At 46.6% G+C, this 23,920-nt stretch overlaps 1 protein-coding gene across 5 annotated transcripts in view; it reads left to right on the top strand.

The window, feature by feature from the left end:
* Positions 1 to 11,747: 11,747 nt before the first annotated feature.
* Rassf2 (Ras association domain family member 2) overlaps positions 11,748 to 23,920 on the top strand; it is a 45,634-nt gene continuing 33,461 nt past the window's right edge. Inside the window, exons 1-2 of one of the 5 annotated variants that reach the window (XM_047540863.1) lie at positions 11,748 to 11,806; positions 13,681 to 13,755. The gene's annotated coding sequence lies outside the window, so the exon portion shown is untranslated. Of the gene's footprint in view, positions 11,807 to 12,486; positions 12,508 to 12,570; positions 12,810 to 13,462; positions 13,584 to 13,680; positions 13,756 to 23,920 lie in introns of those variants that run through there. The other 4 variants (XM_047540859.1, XM_047540860.1, XM_047540861.1 and 1 more) reach the window with 4 other exon arrangements.

The following is a 23,920-nucleotide window of genomic DNA, read 5'->3' as shown; positions in this document are numbered from 1 at the left end:
GCTCAGGTGGTAGAGTGCTTGCCTTGCAAGCACAAGGCCCTGGGTTCTAATCCCCAGTACCGCAAAACAAAAACAAAAACAAACAAAAAAAGCACTCAGAAACAGTGCAAAGTTGTTGTTATAAGTGCCTTTGTAATATTAAACGAAACCAGAGTTAAAGCTCTCAACTTAGGCTCCACCCAGGTCTCTACTTGGACTCTGGGGTAGCTCTTAGGTTCTGTGTCAACCAACCTAAGATGGAATCACATTTCCCAGAATTCTTTTCCCTGTGCAGGTCCAAGTCAAAGATGGTCACAAGAGAAACTTGTGCATGTTCTGAAAAGAAACACAAAGCAGCAGCATGGGTTCCATTTGGAAGATGAATGCAGGATCCAGGTGCCACCAGCTACAGCTGCTTCTGTCCCCATCCCCAAGCTGCTGCGGCGTAGCTTCATTAGCGTGAGACCAGTCAGGCCAACTGCGCCTCTTTCTCACCCTGGATTGCCTCCACATGCAGCTCTGAGACTTGGCGCATCAGCATCTCCTGCGAGTCACTCCCCGATGTGTGAAAGACACATGTTCCAGTGTGTCCTCACCAGCTTTGGTGTGCCTTCCAGGTTTCCGTCCAACCTTGCTTTTCCTTACTTTGCGCCCACCTTTTCTTCATAGGCCTCCCTGGTTGACCCAGGCTTACCACTGCATGCACAAGCAACAACCTTCTGCACATTTCTTCACCACTTGCCCTATGACTTCCTTCTGAGCTTCCAATGGTCTTGATGCTACCTCACCAGCTTCTCCCACAGGGGCATGAGTTCTCAGCCCTATAGCAGGCCCAGTATGCAAGGGCAGTACATTGTAATATGAATAAAACCCCAAACTCCTCACCACAGCCTACAAGCCAAGACCTAACCCCTATTTCCTCCTCCCTCTCCAGTGCCCATCTCCTCACACCCTCCCCACTTACCTGGACACTAACTTCTTCCCATAGAACGAGAGCCAAGACTGAACATTGGCAATTACATTCTCATCCAGTCACTTAACTGCTTAAGACCCTCATTCCAACTGCTCCCTGGTGGCTGGTGCTGGGGAAGAAGAGGTTAAGCTTGTTGGAAGGGCTGGATGGCTGGGGCCTGTTCTCAATCAGGGCACAGCAGGAAGGCGTGGGGAAGTCTCCATAGCAAAGTGATTAGGTAGGGCGTGGGAGAACATGCTAAACGTGCATTCATTTCTGTTCAGAGTGGCGAGTTGGTGGCCAGGGACAGGCAGGAGGGACTGTCAAGGTCTCAAAGCAGTACAACTTAGAAAGTTGGCTTTGCAACTGCAGAGATGTGGCCAGTTCTGGGAAGAGGGTCAGTGACTCAGGACAGGCTGGAAGAGGCACATGGGCTGTCATGCTGGCTGTACAGTCCTGCACCAACCCCCTCTCCTTCCTTGGCTCTTTGCTGAGGTTCTTGGCCCAGGAAGCACAAATGTCCTCCAAGAAACTTCCCCAGCTGGCTCCTCTCAGAAGATTCTGCATCTCCATATGAGAGGAGGTGGCTTTGCCTCCCCAACCAGCCCTGCAGTTTGAACCATGTTCACACATAGGGGAAAGTGCAGCGTGTCCCTGAAACATCACAGGAAACCGGGAACTCCACTCTCTGGAGGTTTATTTCTTGGCTGCATAAATGGAATATAAAACACCTCTCATTTCCCACCTTTTGTTCCAGTCACAATGGACCACACACTGCTCCCTGACCAAGCCAGGCTTTTCATGACTTTGAACTTGCTGCTACCTCTGCCTGGATTGTCCTGCCCCATCTCACAAACTCCTGCTAACTTTAAGACTCAAACCAGATGTCACCTTCTTCTCAAGGTCACCCCTTATACACCTTGTGTATTTTCCTAGGTGCCGCCAGGTAGTGCCTGCCACTGTATTATAGTCGAGGGCTCCACCTTTTAACACTTGCATGCAGCACTTGGTCATCTTGTCACAATTTAACATGGCCTGAAGCCTGGCTCTAAATATATGACCAACTCCTACGTGATGCCGATGCTGCTGGCCCATGGACTACACTCAGAGCAGGAAAGATCTAAAACATTTATTTCATCCTCTCACTTGAAATTTTAGGTTAAATACATTGATGTGTGACCATATGAAATTCTTAAGAACAGAAAAACAACCTCTACTTTGAATCCCCATTCAGTTTGTAACAACAACAACAATCTGGTGGGTCACTTTCTGGTAAACTCGATCATTTCAGGTGAAAACTCAGTCAGTTCTGCTTGCCCCACCCTCCCAGTCTCATCTCCATTTTGGTGGTGACTGTGGGCTTATGTAATATCATGGCAATTGGAGGTGAATGGGGAAATCTAGCTCTGGGCGGGTGGCATGCTTGTTCTGGGTACAACATCATTCCACCCTGGTTTCTCCCAAGATGTCTGAGCTTCATGTAATCTCTATCATGGCTTAGACATGATCTTTCTGTGGGTCCTCTTATCCTAGCTGTGAGATACACTTGGGATCCCCACCTTTCTCCCTTCTGGCTTCCATGGCCTTCTCTGGGATAGGGGAAATGTTGGCTGCTTTCCCACAACTCCCTGCGTTCCTCCAGAAGCTATCTGGGTCTGGCCCATCACTGCTGAGGATGCCCTAGGTGGCCACATGCCATGGATACCATGTTGCTCCAGGAGACTGAAGGGAAGTAGGCACAGTTTTCTACCTTCAAATCCCACCCCAGCCTGAAATTAGAGGGTTTTTTTGCTCATTCCCACCCTTCTAGATATACCCCTAGAGAGAGGGGGGATGCTAGACACCTCCTCAGGATCCCCATCAGCATCCAGCTGACCTGGTCCCTCCCCGCTTGCTTCTTCCCACTTTTCACTCCCCCTCCTTACCCCATAGAATCATTTCTTTTTAATTATTTTTTAATCAATTAATATATATACACTGAAAACAAGTAAGCCAAATAGTACAAAAGAGTTCCCATTTTTTAAAACTATTTATTTAATCCTCTATTTCTTTTTTTTCCATTTTGCAGTGCTGGGGATTAAACCCAGGGCCTCATGCTTGCGAGACAAGCACTCTGTCAACTGAGCTATATCCCCAGTCCCAATCCTCTATTTCTTAGGGCATACTCAATCAAGTGTCCACCATGATCAAAGACCAAGTCGGTTTTTTTCCCACTTCTTCCTGCTTCCTTTGTTTTGGTTGGTTTTTGCTATTATTAGTTCCAGTGCTTTATTTCTCCACAGGGACACTGTGTTTGTAGGAGAAAAATCTTCTTTATCCAAGACGGTTGAGCACTTTTGCACTTGGCGTTTTATCTTTGGTTCAACACACAAAATGACATCAGCGCTGCTTGAGCCCCAAGACCACCAAAGATGCAGGTGCCTCCCTCTAACTACTGGATGCTTGTATAACCTCAAATTAATTTATTTCTGTAGTAGTTGGGACACTTACTTTAAACAAATCTCATTCCCTTCCTTTAAAACATGAGGAGATCAGGATACTTAACAAATTTTTACTTTCATTGTTTTTTAGCTTTTATATGATAATGCTTCTTAACATTTATGTTTTGTTTTGTAACCATCATTGCAATAGTTGTTTTAAATCCCAGACATAAATGTATTCAGTGCTCACTCCGGGTGCTTTTGCCTCTGTTTCTCTCTTCATTTGTTTACCAAACTAGGTCTTTTAATATTTTCTTCAATACAACTAAGGTTTTTTTTAATTGCACAATTTATGGTTGGCTTAGGGTTTAAGTTGCTATAAAGTTCCTGAATCATATATTCTTTCTTGAAGACACCGTGGTAGCATATAAGGGTCAAGACTAACTTTTCGTACTCTAACTTTGGGCATTACTGTGCTAAAATTTCTAGTCAGGCTTTTCCTTCCTTCCTTCCTTTCTCTCTCTCTCTCTCTCTCTCTCTCTCTCTCTCTCTTCTTTCTTTCTTTTCTTCCTTCTTGTTTTAAATGGGTAATTCACCCTTTCTTCTGAGTAACAAAAGAATCTTTACGCTTGAAATATGGTAACATTGATAAGATATGTTGGTGTTAGTTGGTTTGTTCCTTTAGTTATTAATTTATCAAATTGGAACCCCCTCCCCCAGGTACCAGGCATTATTTAAGCACAGAGGGTATGGCAGTAAGGAAAAAGGACAAAAGTCCCTGTCCTCAAATACAGTAGTTTGGATCTGGAATATCCCCCTTTGGTCTATTTGTTAAAGACAGTCCCCAGCGTGGCACTATTGAAAAGTGATGGAAACTTTAAGAGATGGAGTCTTGTGGGAGGAATTTAGGTCATTGGTGGCATGCCCTAAAAGGGGAGAGTGGAACCCCAATTTCTTCTTTTTCTCTCTCATTTCCTGGCTGTGGTGAGGTAAGCATCTTGCTCCCCTGTACCCTCCCCACCATCAACCTTAACATGGACCCAAAAGAAACAAGACCAAGTGACCGTGGTTTGAAACCTCTAAAACTGTGAGCCAAAATAAACTTTTCCTCCTTATGAGTTGATTATCTTAGATATTTTGTTACAGTGATGGAAAGCTGACTAATACATCATACTTCATGGAACATTCTGGTGAAAAACTAAAAAGGAAAACCAAACTGTATCCATTTTCCCAGTATTCTCTTTCAATCTATAAAATCAAATTGTTTGAGGAAAGTTTCCTTAATTGATATATTTGAATGCCAATTATACATGTTAGATTTCCAACATTTATTATTTTTTTCTTCCATCTTTTAAAGTTCTTGTTATTCTCCATGTTGCTGTGTTCATTTTCCCAAAGTCTACCTTCTGTGGTCCTCTGAATTTTCTTCAGTGTTTTCTCTTTCATTGTCTTTTTGATTTCTGTGATAGTTTTATTTTTCTTTCTTACTTTTTTCCCTAAGTCCTGGTAGTTTATAATTGTCCTTTTTTCCGTTGTATTATAATTTTTCTTGTGTACTTATAGCTTTTTTATTTGAATTATTTGTTTTTTTTTCTTTCATTATGTTATTGGATTCATAAGAAAATCATATGTTATCCAGTCAAGACAAAGCCGTTCTCAAGTGTTGGCAAGAAGTCTCTCTCTGGATCAGGGGAAAATTCTAAACAACAAAGAAGTGTGTGTTTGTGTGTGTGTGTGTGTGTGTGTGTGTTTTGGGTAGGAGATGGTAGTTTGACCTTTCTTATGGCACACAAAGACTTCAGAGCTACTAACCCTCAGACTTTCCTTCATTCTGTGGCTTTGTCCTCTGTATATACATCTTTTACACTCAGCACTCATTTCCTTACTACTACTCCCTGGGGTAATACAGGGATCAGGAAAGCTCCTCTGTGGAAGCTGAAACTCTGTGTGTGTGTGTGTGTGTGTGTGTGTGTGTGTGTGTGTGTGAGTGTGAGAGAGAGAGAGAGAGAGAGAGAGAGAGAGAGAGAGAGAGAGAGAGAGAGAGAGAGATCTGTGAACATCTCCTACAGTAATACATATTTACTTTTTTCATTACATCATAATAGTGGACAGAGTGTGTCTTCTGAGTGTGGAGACAACTCTACCATGGCAGATGCCCATCACGTGTTTGTGGAAAGAATGATTCAGTGAATCATAGAGACTTCCACATCATAATCAAAGAAAAATGGGGTGTGAGGAGAGGGGAAAAATGGGAGTGAGGGCAGTATGCTAAGGCCAACTTCTGCTGGCCTCACAACTTGGTGGACATTGCACGGTCACTCGGGGGCTCTATGGTGAAGTTTCTGCTGCTTCCTATGCCCAGCCCTGGGAAAACTGCAAGAAAGCAATAACCCTGACTCTCTCTCCCACTCTAGGACTTATGCCAACCTCCAGCCTCAGGTTCCCTGTGTGGTCTCAGGTGTTGGTTGAGGCTAGCAGTCTGGGTGAGGGTCAACAGGCATCAGACCTCCACTGGACCTGGCTGCACAGGGGGCTGAAAGCACAAAGCTTGAGAGAGGGACTAGAGATGAACTTCAGGGATTCATATTCCAATTCTGTCTGGCCCCTTCTGGTGGTGATCTTGGGCAAGTTCCCTAACTACCCTGTGCTTCAGTTTCCTTATGTATAAGGTGAGAATAATAATAGTGCTACTTCTTAGGTTGAGGAGTAAATGAGTTAATGCTTATAATGTGATGAGATTTGAATGTCAATTATACCTCTGCTGTATAACATAGGTTATACTCTCACATGCCACATTGTGAGTACCCAACATAACTACTAAATTCATTTCTTTCATCTCCCAGATGTGTCAATTATTCTCAGGGTGGCAGGTGGAGAAGGAGATGAACTGGTAAACAAGACACCATCCTGGCCCTTGGCTGGTGGATTGAAGGAAGTGCTCATTGTAGCTGAATTTGGAAACAGTGCTGTGAGGATACTGAGGACATGAGGGGGTGAGTGAGGAAAGGCTGGTCAGGGAGGGAGCCAGGTCCCCAATGGGCCTGGTCCCCAGGAGAGGTGGCACTTGAGCCAAATTTTGGAGGACGAGACGGCATGAGGAGCAGCAGCTCCAGAATGTGGGAAGAACTTTGGGAACAGTTCTAGTTGAACCAAAGAACTCAGGTGATGTTACTGGGAGCTATGTTTGATGATTTTTTAAAACTTAGATTATATGTTTAAATTGAGAAGTTGAAGAGCAGAGGGCACTGAGGGAGGTTCCATGGCTGAGTAAAGACCACCACCCTTAGCTTTGTCAGCAGGGAGGGGAGGTAAGGATATCCTAGGAGAAGGAAGGCACTTGGGAAAACACATGGCCTAGTAAAGGCATGAATCAGAGACACCCCCCACCCGCATCTAGGACTACTTAAGGTCGCTCAGGGCCTGTGGCAGGTGGAGAGGAGCCCTCAAGCCTGGCCACAACCTGGGTATAAGCACCAACAGGGGAGAGATAAACAGGTCATATGAGCTGCCTACCCCTCACTCTCTGAGCACAAGGACCCATCCCACTTCCTGGTCCCCACTTCCCTGCTGGCCAACATTGATGGCACCCAGAGATCAAGCGACTTGATGACAGCTGCAAGATCTTCAAGTGTTTGTAGATATTGCAGTGTATGTCGAGGAAGGCCACCATCTGGGCATGGTGGAGCAGGAAAGGGAAGTTAATACAGGAATCAGGGAGGGACAGAAAAGGGACAGGGAGAGAAGACTCTAGGTTATAGTCGTGGACAACGTGGACCTGGCGTACTTCCTTCCCGTGAGTCCTGCAAGAGAAACTTGTTTCTTTAAAATTAATTTCCTGGTTCAAATGGCTTCTGTTTCTTGCAACTAAATGGTGTGGTGACTTGATTTCTCTTACATTCCAATCTCTGAACCCACCAAATATATTTCTGAACAAGATGCTACCTGATACTCTTTTTGGCTCCATGATTCTTACTGTTCCCATCTTTCTCCAACCCTAGGATAGCACCTTGCATACCATCGATGTCGTATAAATATCTGCCGATACAATTTTAAGTGGGTTCTCAATATTTATTATGACAGTATGTATGGATTCACACCAAGAAACTGGCATTTCCTTCCAAAAATGGAAGAGGAGCTTTGGTGGAATGTAACCCTGGGGTTAAGGAAACTTGAATAGATTCCTAGGAAAATTCTATGAAGTATTCCATCTAATTTGAAACAGTTCAGTTACCAAACTATTCATAAGCAATTTGTTTAGCAGGATGGCTTCTGAGAGAGAGAGTTTGGCCTTGAGGCTCACTAGCAAATACTTTGTGAAAAAAGACAGATTTGGTGGGAATGAATAAGTCTAGATCATGTGCTTTGGATTCTTTGCTTTCCTTTTCCCTTCTTATCAGTCTTTGTGTTTTAACTGTAGGAGGGAAAATCTGGAGAGATAAGTTTTCTGTCTGGGGGCTTTACAAAAGGTTTAATCTACCCTTGCATCTCCAAGGGTGAATCCAGACAGTGTCCCATATAAATATTTTAGATACCATGGAAATTGCTTCATGGTAGATAAATTAAATTAAAATAGCTCTTCCCCATGAAAGATAAACTTACAGAGTTTATTGACAAAAATCTTTGTTACTCAAATTTCCCTAGGTCTCTCTAGTTTGGGAGTCATATTAACATCTATAAATCTAAATTTCAACAGCTCATTCACACTTAAGCCATTTGAAAACACCTCTCTGCTGCTTTGGATGGTTTAGGGGCACAGGCAGGCAGGACAGGGGAGTTCCCAGAGGTACCTCACAAGCTCATGAACAAATCCAGGGCCTCTGGGCTTGTATCTACTAGATACCCCAGTCACATCAGACATGACCACAGGACCCTGTTAAGTTCTTCAACAGTTAGCAGTTACTATAAAACAAACCACCCTAATCCTAGTAGCTTACAATGATAACCTGTTTAGCTGTGTTTTTATTGGGTATTTGGACTGAATCCAGATGGGCTCTCTCAGACATCTGTGGTCAGCTCTGGGTTAGCGTCTTACTGCATTTTCTGTTTGCTATAATAATTACCCAGTAATTTGTAAGAGAGAGAAAGAAGAGAGGAGAGGAGAGGAGAGGAGAGAGGAGAGGAGAGGAGAGGAGAGGAGAGGAGAGGAGAGGAGAGGAGAGGAGAGGAGAGGAGAGGAGAGGGGAGAGAAAGAGAGAGGGTAGGGCAAGCAGGTGCATTCAAGAGACAAAGATACAGAACACAAAGGCTAAACTTTTTTTTTTTTTTTTTATAACAACCCACTCTCAAGGTAACTAATTAGGTCCTTTGAGAGCAAGAACTCATCCATTCATGAGGGCTCAGCTCCCATGACCTAACCACCTCCCAGCAGTACTGACACGTGCAGGAATTAAACTTCCAAAGAATGAACTTTGGGAGGACACATTCGAACCCAGGCAGCTGGACAGGGAATTACTGATTTTGGTTGGACTCTCCCACATCTGGGGTTTTGGCTGGGACAACTGTGTGGTCTCCTATCTTCTAAGGGGCTCCTGTATTTTAGTGGTCTAGCCCAAGCTTTGAGTACATGGTAGAGACAAAGTTCCAATAGAGAGAGTAGAAGAATACAGGGCTTCTTGCTTGAGGCCCAGGCTCTGAAAAGGCACAACACAGTATCTGCCACATTCCACTAGCAAGTCACAGTGTCAACTCAGATTCCAGGTGGAGAAGTAGACTCCACCTCTTTACAAGAGGAACTGCAAACTCTCATTGCAAAGAGCATGCCGGCTGGGAGGGAAGTAATAATGACCATTTTGGCAATCAGTTTACCTTTTTCTGAGTGATGTTGTTGATCTACCAAGCCCTTGAAAACAGAGAAGCTGAATGGTGGCAGGATGATCCCTTAAGTTTTACTCACAAGAGGGTCCCCAAAGCATGATTGCTCGGGCCTCTCCATATCCCTGAGGAGCACAAAACGGTCCTTTGTGTTGTAACTCAGAGCCCTTTCTGTCTTCCCAGGAGTCCTTTTCTATGGGTTCAGTTTGGGGGCAGAGTTGAGTGACCACCTCAATTGTCTTTTCCTCAACTAAAGCTCTCACTGGGCCAAACTTGTTTTCTACCTTCCTTAGAGTGAGGTGACCTCCCAGGAGGGGCTTTTTTCTTTTTTTCACCTCTCAAGCAAACAAATCTCCAGCCAGCCCACCCTGCTTTGTGCTTGGCATGTCCAGGTATGACTGGGGCCCAGGAGTAGATTTGCTTAGACTTATTTATTTCTCTGTGACTCACTGGATCTTCTTTTGTAGATCTGTCAGTATCTACAAATCTTGCTCTCTGGCCCTGTGCTATTCCTGTGGAAGCAGCTTGTCACATGTGGTTATTGAGTACTCGGAATGTGGCTGGTGCCCCTGAAGAACTGACTTCTAAACTTATTTACTCACATCTAACACTAAAATGTATACACTGATACACAATTCAATTGCTGGGAAACATTTAAGTATGTTTGGAACAACTTGGTTAAGTGAATCTACCTTTTCAACTAGTTTTTTTTTTTTTTGTTTGTTTTTTTTTTTTTTTTTGCGGTACTGGGAATCAAACTCAGGGCCTTGTGCCTGCAAGGCAAGCACTCTACCAGCTGAGCTACCTCCCTAGCCCCTCAACTATTTTATATAACTACAAACTGAATTTTTTTTGATGAAAATTTAAATCTGAATTGAGATGTGTAGAAGTATAAATATACACTTAATTTCAGCTTTAGTATGAAAATAGAATGGAAAATATCACATGAATAATTCCTTTACATAGATCACATGTTGAAATGATAATACTTTGGCTATACTGGGTTAAATAAAAATATTATTAAAATTAATTTCACCTGTTTCTTTTTACCACTTTTAATGTGATTACTAGAAAGTTTAAAATCAAGCTGGGAGCAGTGACACACCCCTGTAATCCCAGCAGCCCAGGAGGCTGACACAGGAGGATCCCGTCCAAAGCCAGCCTCAGCAATTTAGTGAGGCCCTAAGCAACTCAGCAAGACCCTGTCTCTAAATAAAATACAAAAAAGGGCTGGGGATGTGGCTCAGCGGTTAAGTGCTCTTGACTCAATCCCTGGTACAAAAAAAGAAAGTTTAAAATCACATCTGTGACTCCAGTGTGCCTTTCATTGTTGTGTATTTTGCAGTTTTGGGGATCCAACCCAGGACTTCACGCATGGGAGGTATGCTCTATCACTGAGCTACATCCCTAGCACTTGTCTTTATTTTTATTGGGGAACTCTTTCTAGAATGCTCATCCGCTGCTTCCCTATGGCACGAGCCTTCCTGTTCAGCTCTTGAGGGTGGAAACCTATAAGAAAATACGGTTTAGGGGTGGAATTTTTTCCCCCTAGTACTGGGATTGGAACCCAGAGCATCATACATGCTAGGTGTTTTACTACTGAGCTATATCCCCAGCCCTCAACAGTGGACTTTAATTCATCGTTTCAATATTTTCAAAATATTTCCACCCCAGATGTATTGTCTCCATCTTTCCTTGAAGGATGAGGGGATTTTCCTTTCTCTCCTGTGGCTTCTATGGGGAAATTGATGAATAGTGACTTGAATCAATCAATCAATCAATCAATCAATCAATGTATATACCATGATGGAGAATATAATTAGAGAGAAATGTGTTTGGTTTTAAACAGATTCTAGGGCAGTGTTCCTGATGGGACATGGGACCAGGGATACCCTTGGCCCAGGGGATTGGTCATAGGACAGTCACCTGATTCAAGGTAAGTCTGTGAGCTACTTTCCTAGGTGATCAGAGTAGAGACTAAGGGATTCTAGCAGCATGTAGCTGTTCTTGAGTAGCCCAGCACCAAGCAAGCCCCAGTGATAGAAGTCATGGCCACGTTTGGTCATGTGTCTGCAGAGCCAGAAAGATCAGACTAGAAGAGAAGAAAGAACCCCTTGGAGAAGGTTTATCCTGGGTTACTGGAAGCCCTCCAGCTCTGGATTTCTTCTTACTGAGCTTTCCCTACAGTTTCTGACCCGAGAAACTCCCATGTCCTCAGAATACATTCTCTGAGGGTCCTTTTGTTACCTGCAAAGGAAAGAAGCTTAACAGAACCATGGCTTCAAAGAGGGAAAATTAATGGGAAAAGTTTGATTTTTGGCTCAAGGAGAAAGAAGCAGATTTATTTATTTTCAATAGAAAAAGCCGATCAGTGGCCTCCTTGTTCAGGGTAGCTGACAGTTCTCAGCACCACCCTACAACTGCATTTTGGGTTCAACAGACTTTTGTGGCTGGCCTGGGAAGCAGATCACCATTTATAACATTGTTTCTAAGGGAGACACATTCCAAGATCCAAACAATGAATTCAATAAAGAATGTTTGGCTTCCAAGCAGGATGAGCTGATCGGGCTGTAAATTGGGGACTGGCCACCATTAATCGTTATGCTCCCTTCCCCTTCGGCGGGGACCACTCTGCAGGGTGGAGGTATGTATGTGGGGGGAGAAATCTGAAAGGGAGAGAGTGCGCAACTGGAGTGTTTGAGGACCTCCCAGGCACTGGAAGTCGTGGAGGTCCAGGGATGGAGATGAGGGGGAGGTGAAAGATGGACAAAGAAACTTGTCCTCCTTCACATTGCTGTCACGTCTGCCAGCCCGCCAAGTCGAAAGGGCCTGTTTAGTCTCTGCCCAGCTCCAACCCTTTTGGGAATAAGCCGGGATGCTGTTGATAAAAACCAAACGAACTAAAACTGCACATCTTCTGCATGGGGAATCCCGTCGCTCTAGGTGGGCTCGGTAGAGCAGCGTGACTGCTCCCTGGGAGTGGCTGTCACAGCGCCAGGCGTGCGGAGGAGCAGGAGCCAAGTCTCCATCCCACTTGGAGAGGGCAGCGATGATGGGGTGAGAGCAGCTAGCTCATCTTCCCCACCCCCGCACACTTACCACCCCCTTCTCACCTCCCCCAGCCCGGAAGAAACCCTGGCAGCCGAGCCCCGACTTGGCGGGCGGGGAAGGGGACGAGCAGTCACAGCATTGTCTAAGAGGGAGGGGAGAAGCTCCGCCCCCTGGAAGGGAGGGGAGGGAAAGGAGGGAGGGCGGGAGAGGAGGGAAGGAAGAAAGGCGAACGAAGAGGGGTGGGGGAGTGATGGAGAGCGAGAGAAAGAGGAGGAGAGAGAACGGTCAGACCCGGTAGGGCTGCTAAAGGCAGAGGGGCGGGAAGGAGGGCGAGGAGGCGGAGGGGAGCCAGGAGGGCGGGGCGGCCGACCCCCAGTAGCGCTGCCACCTTCTGCGCAGCCTGGCCGGATTGAGCTGGGCCGCCGATCGCTGGCCGAGGCGCGGCTGGAGCATCCCCGCCCCCGGCAGCGGCGCCCCCACTTTCCAACTCCACGGTCCCAGCGGCGCGCGCGGGATGCAGCTGCCCCGGGACGCAGGCAAGGCACCAGGCACAGGGCGCTGGGAGCGAGAAACTGGCGCCCGATGCTGGACTCAAGGTGTTGGGGCGCCGGGCGGTCCCCTTCCTGTATCGCCCCACCTGGCCCCAAGTTTTTCCTCCGTGGCCCCTGTCCCGTCCGGGTCAGCCCCTCAGTCTTCTGCTCCTGATCTCCTTCCTTCTCCCCCAGCCACAGGGGGATCCCAGGCGTGCGAACTGTCCTGAGGGCCTGGTAGGCGCGGAGCCCCAGCCCACCTGCCTTCCGGCAGAAGAAAGTTGTGCCTCTGAATTCCAGCTCCTTTCTAAACCCCCTTCTAAAGGAAGGGAGTCCATCCTTCTCTCCGTGCCAAGGGTGGTGGCAGGAAGGTGCCCTCACCCCAGACGCTGGGACTCTGGGACTCCCTGGTGAAGTTGAGCGGGGTAGCAGGTGCAGAGCTGGCAGGCCCAACAGCCCTGGGGAGTGTCCAACCCCAATCCTCCCCCTTCCTTCCTGTACTCTGGACAAGTTCCCCAAAGGCGAGCACCAATCCCCAGCGCAGGGACGTGGCGCGCACGGCTCTCTCTGCCTTCAGAACTGCGGCAGGGTGCTCAGAGGCCCGTGGTCGTCGGTGTACTTCCTCTTTGCGGTCTCCGGGCCCGCCTCCGTAGCTGGTGCCTGAGGTCGCTGGGGACCCAGTTCTGAGTCCTTTCTCTCCCCACGCGAGGCAGGTGCTTTGGGCGGCCCAGGCAACCTTTTCATTTCATAGTGCGCTCAGCTCTAAGCCGGAGAGTCCTGGGGACAGTGGAGAGTGAAGGTGGCCTGAAAGGGAGACCAAGAGTTCTGTGTTTCTGGATGGTGTGTGGCCTCTGGACTATCCATTAGCACCTCTGCACCTCCGTAACTAAGAAGCTGAGCTCCAGGTTTCTCACGGCTGCATGCACTTTATTCCCAGGTGTTTGGAATCGAGGTGCCTAGAACGCATTCCTCTGGAGATCAGAGTCCTTGTCTACAGCGGGCCAGGGTTATAGTAAGTACCTGCTTTGCCATGAATGAATGTATGAAGGAATGGGCCCACAAATAGTGATTTGCCCTGGAGCAGACTTTGTTCCTGCCAGTTAGTCCTGACACAATTGGAGGAAAGAATTAGAAACCACAATTGTTTTTAAACAGCTGGGAGTCCGAAGTTCTTCTTTCAAGAAACTGTGAATGGGGAATCTGAGGCTGACCTATCTTACTTTTCAATCCACATTTACTTACTGGGAACTTTATCTGCAGGTTGTCTGAGTGTTAAAGAAACCTCTCATGGCAAAGATGTACTGGGTTTAAGAACAGTTGTGTTGTCTGTTTTAAACTTGTGTTTGGGGAACTGAGGTCTTTTTGAGTGGTGCCTGTTTGGGATCAGAGAACCCCTGGTCTTAGGGCTATGAGTGTGGGCTCTGTTTTCTCCTTTGGACAGGGCAGGCCTCTTCACAGGGAGGTTGAAGAGGGCGTGGAATGCTGTCTGAACTTGAAGAGGTGGGGTTGTGTTGGACAGAGGGGTAGTTTTCTCCCTGGGAGAAGATGGAGGCAGACATGTAGCCTGCCTGGGCACCTAGGGGTGTGGACTGGTATGGTTTGGGATCCCCTGTGCTGGGGAGCCTGGAAGGCAAGATCTACTCCTTTTTTAATAAATAGAACAACAAAGGTAGTGTATTGGGGGCACACAGGATAAAACTTGGGGTATAGCCTAGACCTATCCCAAGCACTTCACTACTCTCTCTTTAAGCTGTTGAACTCACATTAGAGTGATGAGGGGCAACTTCGAGGAGCCCAGCTGGAGGAGGCCAGGGGATCTGAAGCTCCCAACCGAGGTTTCACTCCAAGGAAGGGAGGGGTGTGCCCTGTGCAGCTGGCCAGATGAGCTAGAGCATGTGCTGTACCTTTGAGTCTGTCTCTCCAGCCAGCATCATCCTTGCCTTCCTGAGGGTGGGCTTCCTCGGCTCCTGGTGCTGTACCGTGCACCTCTCTACATCTCTAGGTGGCTTCTCTTAGGAGGTTCAGGTCTTTTTCCCAGTTTGTATAACATTGCAGCCAGTGTAGTGTATGGTGGATGATTATTTTCAGTCTCTTACCTCTCTTCTTCACTCTCTTACCTGGGCCATCTGGTCCATGTCAGTGTCCTACTGGTTTAGCTTTTATTTCTTGATCTATTTCCTGGTGTCACAGGGCCAGGCTTCTTGTCTGCAATTCTGTGTGTGAGCTGCTTAGGAATGGCTGAGAAAGTTGGCTGGAGAGGTGCCCAGAGCTGAGCGTCCTGGCACCTCTGCTGCCTCAAAGGGCTGGACCGCAAGGCTTGCCAGAAAGGGACCTGTCATCAAAGTACAAAAGAACCTGAGCCTGATTATTGCTCTCAGGCTTTGTTGGGATACTTGGCAGGAAATGTCTTCACTGCCTGGAGATGGGGGTGCAGAGGCAGGGCCAGGTTGCCAGAGAGTCCCTCAAGGGAGGCTGGGAGATGGGCTGGGGGATACAAAGGACTATTCCAGGGCTTGACCCAATCTCCTTCTCTCCCCCAGTGAAAAACTGGGCAGATCTCAGCAGTGTGCTTGGAATGGAACAAGATGTCCAGTCTCTGTCTTCAAGTCATAGCTGCAGAGAGCTGCCCCAGCTGAGTTTATACAGCTAGAGTAGCAGTTTCTCCCCCACCTCCCAACCCTCCTATCACTCTTTACAATATGGTCCAGTTATTTACGCCAATGTGACACTGTCCTGTATAAACACCCCCCTGCCTTCCAGAAGAATTTTTAAAAGTCCTTAAGATGGGTAAGCTCCCACAGACCTGTGATTGTTGGTTTCATTTCTTTGGCCTGCTTGTGGGTTCCCACGGAGGATGTGGCCTTGGATGGTGGAGGTTAGTGGATGGGGCTGGAGGCACAGTAAACAAGGACATCCTTAGACTCAACTGGCTGAGCCGCCAGTGGGTCATTTTCCGTCTTCCCTGGGATGGCAGACTCCAGAGCCTGTAATCACAGACTGATGCAGCCTTTGGGGATGATAGTTTGCGACTCTGGAACTCCTGCCTAAGGCATCGGTGGCTGAATCAGAGGGGAATCTCTCACAGAAGGAGAAGGCCTGGAAGGGCATTGGGCTAATTCCAGTGAGAAAGGAAAGTGACTTAGAAGGGCCTTTCCCCACCTCTCCTTCTGTTGATGAAAGTTGATTTAAAAAAAAAAAAAAAAAAAAGATGTCTTGTGCTGTCTTTGGATATAGCTACCCAAAATAATTTGGTAAAGTAGGTTCATTTTATCAGCATGGTGTTTTACATGTAGTTGGTTTTGTTGGGTAATTGTTCACTGCTATAAGTGCAATGAAAAGAATATTGAATTTGGAGTCTGACTTGCATTCTAACATTTTCTAGTTGCAAGATCTGGGGTTATATAATACGTACTGTCAACGTCCTGCTTTGGTTCCCGGCCTCAACAAATGACTGATGGGAGAAGGTATAAACATTCCAGCTCCCTCACCTCCTGGGATTACTTTAGGACATGCTCTGTCCAATCTCTAAAGTTCCCTAGAAGGACTGAATTCCCGTTGCTCTTAGTAGTACCTTGCTCCCTTCACTGGCTCTCTTCCCTTTCCTGGCTCACTTCCCTACCAGCTTTGCACTTGTGTCTTTATATCAGTTTCTACTTCTGGGGAAGTCAACCAAAGATGGGCATTAGTCTGTAGTTAAAAACTCATTTAAAGTCTCAATTCCCTCAATTGTAAGATGGAAATTACAGTAACTGTCTCACAGTGATATTGTAAAAATCAAATGGACTATCACATGTGGTCAGGCAGGGACTGGGCACACAGCAAGCATTCAGGAATATATATGCTGGTTCATTGATTAATAAGAAACAGGCTAGGATGAATTTGAGTGTGTATCATGGTGGAACATGGAAAGTTATAATGCTTTGAAGAGAGAGGTTGTCTATAGGTTAAGCAAGCAAAACTGAGGTCACCTGCTCAGAGTTTTCATACCTAGATTGTAATAGTAAATGTTTAACACCTGGTTCTCAAAAGGGTGGGGTGGAGGAAACCTGCTTTGTTTTGCTTGCCAATTTCTGTGGTGTAAATATTCCTATCATGAACTGGACTTAGTAGTGCATGCCTGTAATCCCAGTGATCTGTGAGGCTGAGGCAGAAGAATTGCAAGTTGGAGGCCAGCCTCAGCAACTTAGAAAGACCTTAAGCAACATAGTGATCCTGTCTCAAAATAAAAAAGAAAGAGGTCCAGGGTTGTAACTCAGTGATAAAATGCCTCTAGATTCAATCCCCAGTACAGAACACACACACACACACACCCCAAAAAATACCATGGCTGATTTCATGCTACCAACATGGCATGACCCATCCTGTTGATCTCAATGTCTAATTTTAAACACAGGGAACAGGAGAATAAGATTATAGGAAGGCATGGTGGTACCCACCTGTAGTCCTAGCAACTTGTGAGTCTGAGGCAGGAGGATTGGGAGTTCAAAGCCAGCCTCAGTAACTTAGCAGGGCCCTAAGCAACTCAGTGAGACCCAGTCTCTAAATAAAATGCAAACAAAGGGCTGGGGATGTGGCTCAGTGGTTAAGTACCATTGAGTTCAATCCCTAATACAAAAAAAGAATTGTGCGAGGTGACTGGGTGTGGTGGTACATGCCTGGAGAGCCACTCAGGAGCCTGAGGCAGGATGATCACAAGTTCAGGGTCAGCTTGGTCACCTTAGGGAGACCCACTCTCAAAATAAAATAAAAAGGGCTGGGGATGGAGCTCAGTGGTAAAACTCCTGCCTAGCATGTGTGAGGTCCCTTTATTTTTTATTTATTTATTTATTTTTGCAGTGCTGGGGATCAAACCCAGGGCCTTGTGCTTGCAAGGCGAGCACTCTACCAACTGAGCTATCTCCCCAGCCTAGGTCCCTTGATTTCATTGCTAGTACTGCAGGAAAAAAACAAAATAAAACAATTATACTAAATGTTTGAAATTTGACTACATTTAAGCTCTACTCTGAACTAGTTGAGTCATTGTGTGAGCCAGTTCTAGGGTTCATTTAATGATTATTGAGATACTGATGCTGTGTCTTTCTGGGTCTTAGTTTCCCCATCTTCAAGGTAAAGGATTAGATGATTCACACATTCTTTCTAGCCCTTTATCTCTTTAGAAAGCTCCTTACATTGTCCTTAAAAACACAACTTTCAACAACAAAAATACTTTTATTTTTTTCCTTCTTTTTTCTGTATAGGGGATTAAATCTAGAGGCATTCTATCACTGTGCTACGTCCTCAACCCTTTTTCTTTTTTCTTTTGAGACAGGGTCTAAGTTGCTGAGGCTGGCCTTCAACTTGCAATCCTCCTGCCTCAGCCTCCTTAGTTGCTGGGATCATAGGCATGGGCCACTGAACCCAACTCAAAAAATTTCATGTGTTCATACTTGTGGTGACTACAATTGATTGGGGACCCAGCACTGGGCAATCCTAGATTCTTTCCTGTCACACAAGTGATTCAGGGGTTATTAATCCAGTGTCATTCTGCCTTCCTTGTATACCAGTTTTATTTTATGGCATGTCTCCAGAGAAGACCGAGGAGGGGAACTAGGAAGGAACTGGTTTCCTATGGAGAGGACAGTCCCTAACATTCTGAACCACTGTGCAATTTCATAGAAATCCAAATGGAATCTGAGAAAAGTTCACAGGGAGAGAGAGACTTTTATAAGACAGAAATCAATATCCCTGATCTGGTTTTCCCCTTAATGCTCTGGTGACAACCCTTCCAAGGTTGCTGACTCAGCAATTCCATGGCAGAACTTTCTATCCTAAGGATATAATTGGACGAGTATGTGGGGATGTCCCTTGCAGCATTATTTATAATAATGATAACAACAATGGCTATAAAAAGTGGAGACTAAATGCACTACAATCATAAATTAATTATGGTGTATCAACATATTGGGATACCATGTAGCTTCAAAAATAAAGTATATAGTTGTATGTGTATTAACATGGAAAAATAAGACATATTTCTAAGAAGCAGGTCACCAAACATTGCACTATTTTTGGTGTTTTGTATTGTTTTAAGATGAGCATCTCACTATGTTGCCCAGGCTGGTCTTGAACCCCTGAACTCAAGGGTTCATACTGGGCTGGGCATGGTGGCGTACAACTGTAATCCCAACTACTCAGGAGGCTGAGACAAGAGGATCATAAATTCAAGGTCAGCCTTAGCAACTTAGTGAGACACTAAGAAACTTAGGGAAACCCTATCTCAAAATCAGAAATAAAAAGAACTGGGGATATGACTCAGTGGTAAAGCAACCTGGGTTCAATCCCCAGTACCTGAAGAAAAGAAAATCAAATGATCATCCTGCCTTAGGCTCCTGAGTGCTAGGATTACAGACATGTGCCTCCATGCCTAGTCTTGTTTTATATTTGTAAAATAAATAATCTGTTTACATGTGTGTCTTGAAGGATCTGTGGCAGAATGTTAGCAGTGATTATCTTTTGGTGTTGGAATTTGGGGAGATTTTTATTTCCATCTTTTGTTCACATATTATCATTTCATCTTTTATTGTGGGAATATACATATGCATGCATATATAGCTCATAAAATTTACCCTTTTAGTACCCTTTTAGTCTACAATTCAGTGGCATTAAGTACATTCACAATCGTGTGTGGCCATTGCCACTATCCATTTCTAGAATTTTCTCATCATTTCAGGCAGAAGCTCTACATCCTTCACTCCCTTTTCTCCCCAGTCCCTGGTAACCTCTGTTCTACTTATTATCTTTATGAATTTGCCTATCCTAGGCACTCCATATAAGTAGACTCATACAATATTTTTTCTTTTGTGAATAATTAATCTTTCTGTTTGTCTTTATTTTTAATAAAGAATTCCCCCCTACACACTGTTGGTGTGTTAATGAAGTTAGAGGAGGGTGGATAAGATGTCCCCACAATGGCTGCTCCTTGGGAGGGCCCAGAGCATGTGTAATAGAAAGGAATAAAAACCCTGAGAGAGAGAGAGAGGATCGGGGGGAGGTGCAGTATTTGACCTCAGATGGTTCCATTTCAGGCAGGGCCACAGGGCCCTGGTGGTCCTTCTTCCCTCTGACACCAGTGCTTCTGCAGTGAATGAGATCCAACCAGCTGGACTTGTTGAGACCAGTTTTCTTGAAGATTGAGGGAGTCTCAAGTTTTCTATTTCAAGCTTCTTCTGTGTGTTTCAAACCCTGTGACTAACTTAGACGAGTTACATACCCATCATGGCAGCCACCAGAATGGCTGTTGACTGCTTTTTGTCCATAGTGTAGGCTGGGGTGCAGGGAGGACTTTAGCTGGTGGGGTCCAGGAGGCCTCAAGTACTCTGGAGATATGAGCAGTAGCTTCAGATAATTGGTGCCCTCATCCTAAAGCTCCATGTAGGGCCTTTTTGATCACGTGGACATCTGGGGTAGGCATTGTTTTGCTGTGTGTGGGGGTTTAATAGGGACTTTGGTGCAGTAGGGTGGAGACTGGTGAGCTCTGTCTGCATTTTGGGTTATATCTGAGGACAGGAAGCAGTGGGACCCAGAACTGGGAAGCCAGGTCTCATGGCTCTATTCAGGGATCACAGCATGGGTCAAGTGGCTTTTCTCCAGTATGCCTCGATCTGTGACAAAGGCTTTAAGTTCTTTAAGTAAGCTCCCTTTGGGCCCGCCAGGCCTCCAGCATGTTGGTAGGAGAGTGTAGGTTCAAGAAGGTTCTCAGGATCTTTCTTTACCTGGCTATGCTTTTTTATCTGTCTGGTGGGTGACTGTCTTTGAAATTCCGGGCAGTTAGGGAAATAGAAAAAAATTCTATAAAAACAGGCTTTGAGGGCCATGTTGGAGAAGTTTTGTTTTTTATGAGGCTGACTTTCCTGTAGGGTTAGTTAGCTTTTCACAGGGCAGGCAAAGGAGGGCCTGAATATGATGTTGTGAAACACTTCCCTTCAGCCTCCTGGAAATGCTCTGGAAACCCCCAGATGTCCCATCTCTCCTGGCACTAGGATGGCTTCCAGATCTGCTGTGTGAGGATGAATTCTACCCCCCACACCGTTGGTGTGTTACTGAGGTTAGAGGAGGTGGATAAGATGCTCCCACAATGGCAGGCCCTTGGGAGGGCCCAGAGCATGTCAGACCCTTCCTTCTCTCCCCTCTTTACTGCTTCTCACATCCAAGGAACCTGTCTGTCTCTGGGGGCAGGAGAGGCCAGCCACCCTGGATTTTGGTCTCCAACCCTGTCTCCAGGTAGCAAGTAGAGGAAACCCCAAGATCTCTGCATAGGAAACTCAGAGCCTCAGCCTGTGGCACCATAAAAGGAAGAAGTGCTGGGGTTCCCTTCAGGAAAGGGATGTGAGGTCAGAGGTGAGTCTCAGATTGGCCGGTGACTTGGCAACCACTCAGTAAACAGGACGTGTGGCCATCACAGAAACCTGTGCTCAGAGGAAGCGGGAACTGGAGTCTGCCCTTCCTTACCTGCCCAGATCAGCCAGCAGCCCGTGAACAGGCAGGTGTGTGGGAGGTCACGGGCACAGACTCATGCCCTGCTTAACTAATGGCCTCCCTCTAGGATGGGACTCCACTTATATCCCTAATTATTGGGCTAGAAGGAAGCTTAATTTGCCCTTTTCCAGGTTAGACATTACAACTGTCCTATCAAATATCCCTTGGTTTTGAGAAATGCAGGTCAGAATATTTCTTCTTTATTTGCTTTCCTGGGGTCAGTGTTATCTCCGCCAATGGCCCACTGTCCCCTGGGGCCAAACCAGTCATGTAGAATTTTTCTCATGGCTGCATTTTAGCCTGTGATTGGGCTGAAACATGTACTTTTTGGCAGGATCCCTCTGGTGGGCAGTGATAGAGAGGTTGCTTCAGGGAGGCAGACGTGACCAGGCCCTTCTCTGGAGTCTGTAGATAATGGCGGTGGGGGTGGTGGGGTCTAAGTCTCTGGTTTTTCTGAGCCAGAGTCTAGGTTTTCTGACCTACCTTGTCCTATAGTGAGTCATAAGACCCTCCTTGTTCCAGAAGGCTCTTGCCTCATAACCTGGAGTGAGAAAAGCTGCATAGAGAGGCCAAGAAGAGTGCAGGCCTCGCTGGCTTTCCCCTCCCTGTCTGTTGGCATTAGATAAGACCTTTTTTTGTCTAATCACATTTTGACACAGTTGTCCATGCATAAATACCCAAAAGGTCTGGGTTCAGAGAATTCCCAGATAAATGAACACGTGGCGGTTCCTGCAGGGTGGCATGCCTGGCGAGGGCACCGAAGCGCCGCACCTCTTCACCCAGACCTTACTCTGTGCATCTCTTCATTCCTATCCTCTGCAACATCTTTTACAATAAATCTGTGAATGTCAGGGAGCATCGGCTTGAGTCCTGTGAGCCGCGTTAGCTAATTAATCAAAACTGAGAAGGGGGTTGTTGGAACCCTGGTTTGTACCTGGTGGGTTCAAAGCGCAGGTAAAGCTGCCTGGGAATTGCAACTGGCGTGTGAAGTGTAGGAGGTGGTCTAGGGGACTGAGGCCTCAACCCGTGAGATCTGACACTCTCTCCAGGAAGGTAGAGTCAACTGACATGGATTAGAGGAGGCCCAGCTGGTGTCTGCTGTGGAATTGGGTGCTAGTGGGAGAAATCCCCATGCACCTGGGGTCAGAAGACTTCTGTGTTGACTGTGGTGTGAGGGCACTTTGCTTTTCCTGACACTCCCCATACGTCACATACACATACCCATACACGTGAACACCCATGACCTGGACACAGCCACACCTGCACACAGTCACACTTACCACACAGACTCGCACACCCACACCCTATCCCCCCACACATACACATGTACACATATACCACACCCCCATACATGCTATGCACACAGTCCCTTATACACCCTTACACAGTCCCTTACACAACCATACCTATGCGTTCACGTCCACTCACATGGACCACTCTTTCTGTCTAAAAGTTTTACTTCCTTTAGGCCTCTTTTGGTCCCTGGTTCTCTGCTGAGAGGTTAAGGGCCCTTGAGTTTTCTTCTAAACATCCATCTAAAAGGTCAATAGCTCATTGAAGTTGGTGGAACTTCCCTATAAACAAGAGGCTGCTCAAACAGCCTGGGAAGCGATTGTCTGGGTGTCCCTTGGGCTGCTTTCCTGGTCATTGACCTGACTAGTGCCTGCCTGTTGGTGTGGGGAAGGAAGCAGGCATTTGGGGCAGGTCTTCCACAGGCCCTGTGCACTGGGGGGCTCAGGCCTGCGTGCAAGGGTGGGTCTGAGCCAGAAGGCCCAGGCGGGGCCCCAGTTGGTATGCAAGGAGAAGAGACGTTGCAGACCCACCTGCTTGGGGAGTCCCAGCCCTGCTTCTTGCTGCGTTTCAGTTCCTCCTCTCCCTGGTGGCCCAGGCTGAGCTGCGTGTCAGGAAGGGCCTGTGTCTGGCAGTGGCCAGCAGCTGAGGCTTTTTCTGGGGATGGGGGAGGGTGGGAATGATTTGTGGGGCCCGTGGTGGGGAAGTAGTTCATTCTGTAGACAGGGTGCTATGTGGCAGGGGTCAGTGGCTCTGTGAATGCCAGTGCTCAGGCTCCTGGACAGGGACCTGTGTACTCTGGGCCTGCAGGGACAGGGTCTGCCTTTCCTCCAGACCGTCTGCAGGGTCAGTCACTCCCTCCAGCCATTCCCAGGACCCCTAGCCTGCTGCTGCCTCTCCTGTGCCTGTGTGGGAGTCCCTGAGATCCAGCTCTCAGCCGATACCATAGAAGGAGCACAGGCTTCATGCTGGCTGTGTAACCTGGAACAAGTTGCCTGACCTCTGGGACCTTCTGTTTCCTCATCTGTAAAGCAGTGAAAATAAAGCCTTCCCTGTGGGGTTCCTGGACACACTGGGAGATGGCACAAGGGCCTTTTCCTAGGAGCATTAGCACTGTCAGGAGCCCATTAGAAACAGTATCTTGTACTGGGGATGTGACTCAAGTGGTAGAGCACTTGCCTGGCATCCATGAGGCCCTGGATTTGATCCCCAGCACCACAAAAAATAAAAAGAAAAAAAGGAAGGAAGGAAGGAAGGAAGGAAGGAAAGAAGAAAGAAAGAAAGAAAGAAAGAAAGAAAGAAAGAAAGAAAGAAAGAAAGAAAGAAAGAAACGCATCATTTCACCCAGAGTCCCTGAGCACTGAGTCACTGAG

The sequence above is a fragment of the Sciurus carolinensis genome, chromosome 2, assembly GCF_902686445.1.
Source record: "Sciurus carolinensis chromosome 2, mSciCar1.2, whole genome shotgun sequence".
Lineage (NCBI taxonomy): Eukaryota > Metazoa > Chordata > Mammalia > Rodentia > Sciuridae > Sciurus > Sciurus carolinensis.
The sequence above is the reverse complement of the archived record's forward strand: the minus strand, read 5'-3'. Positions and strand labels throughout refer to the sequence as shown.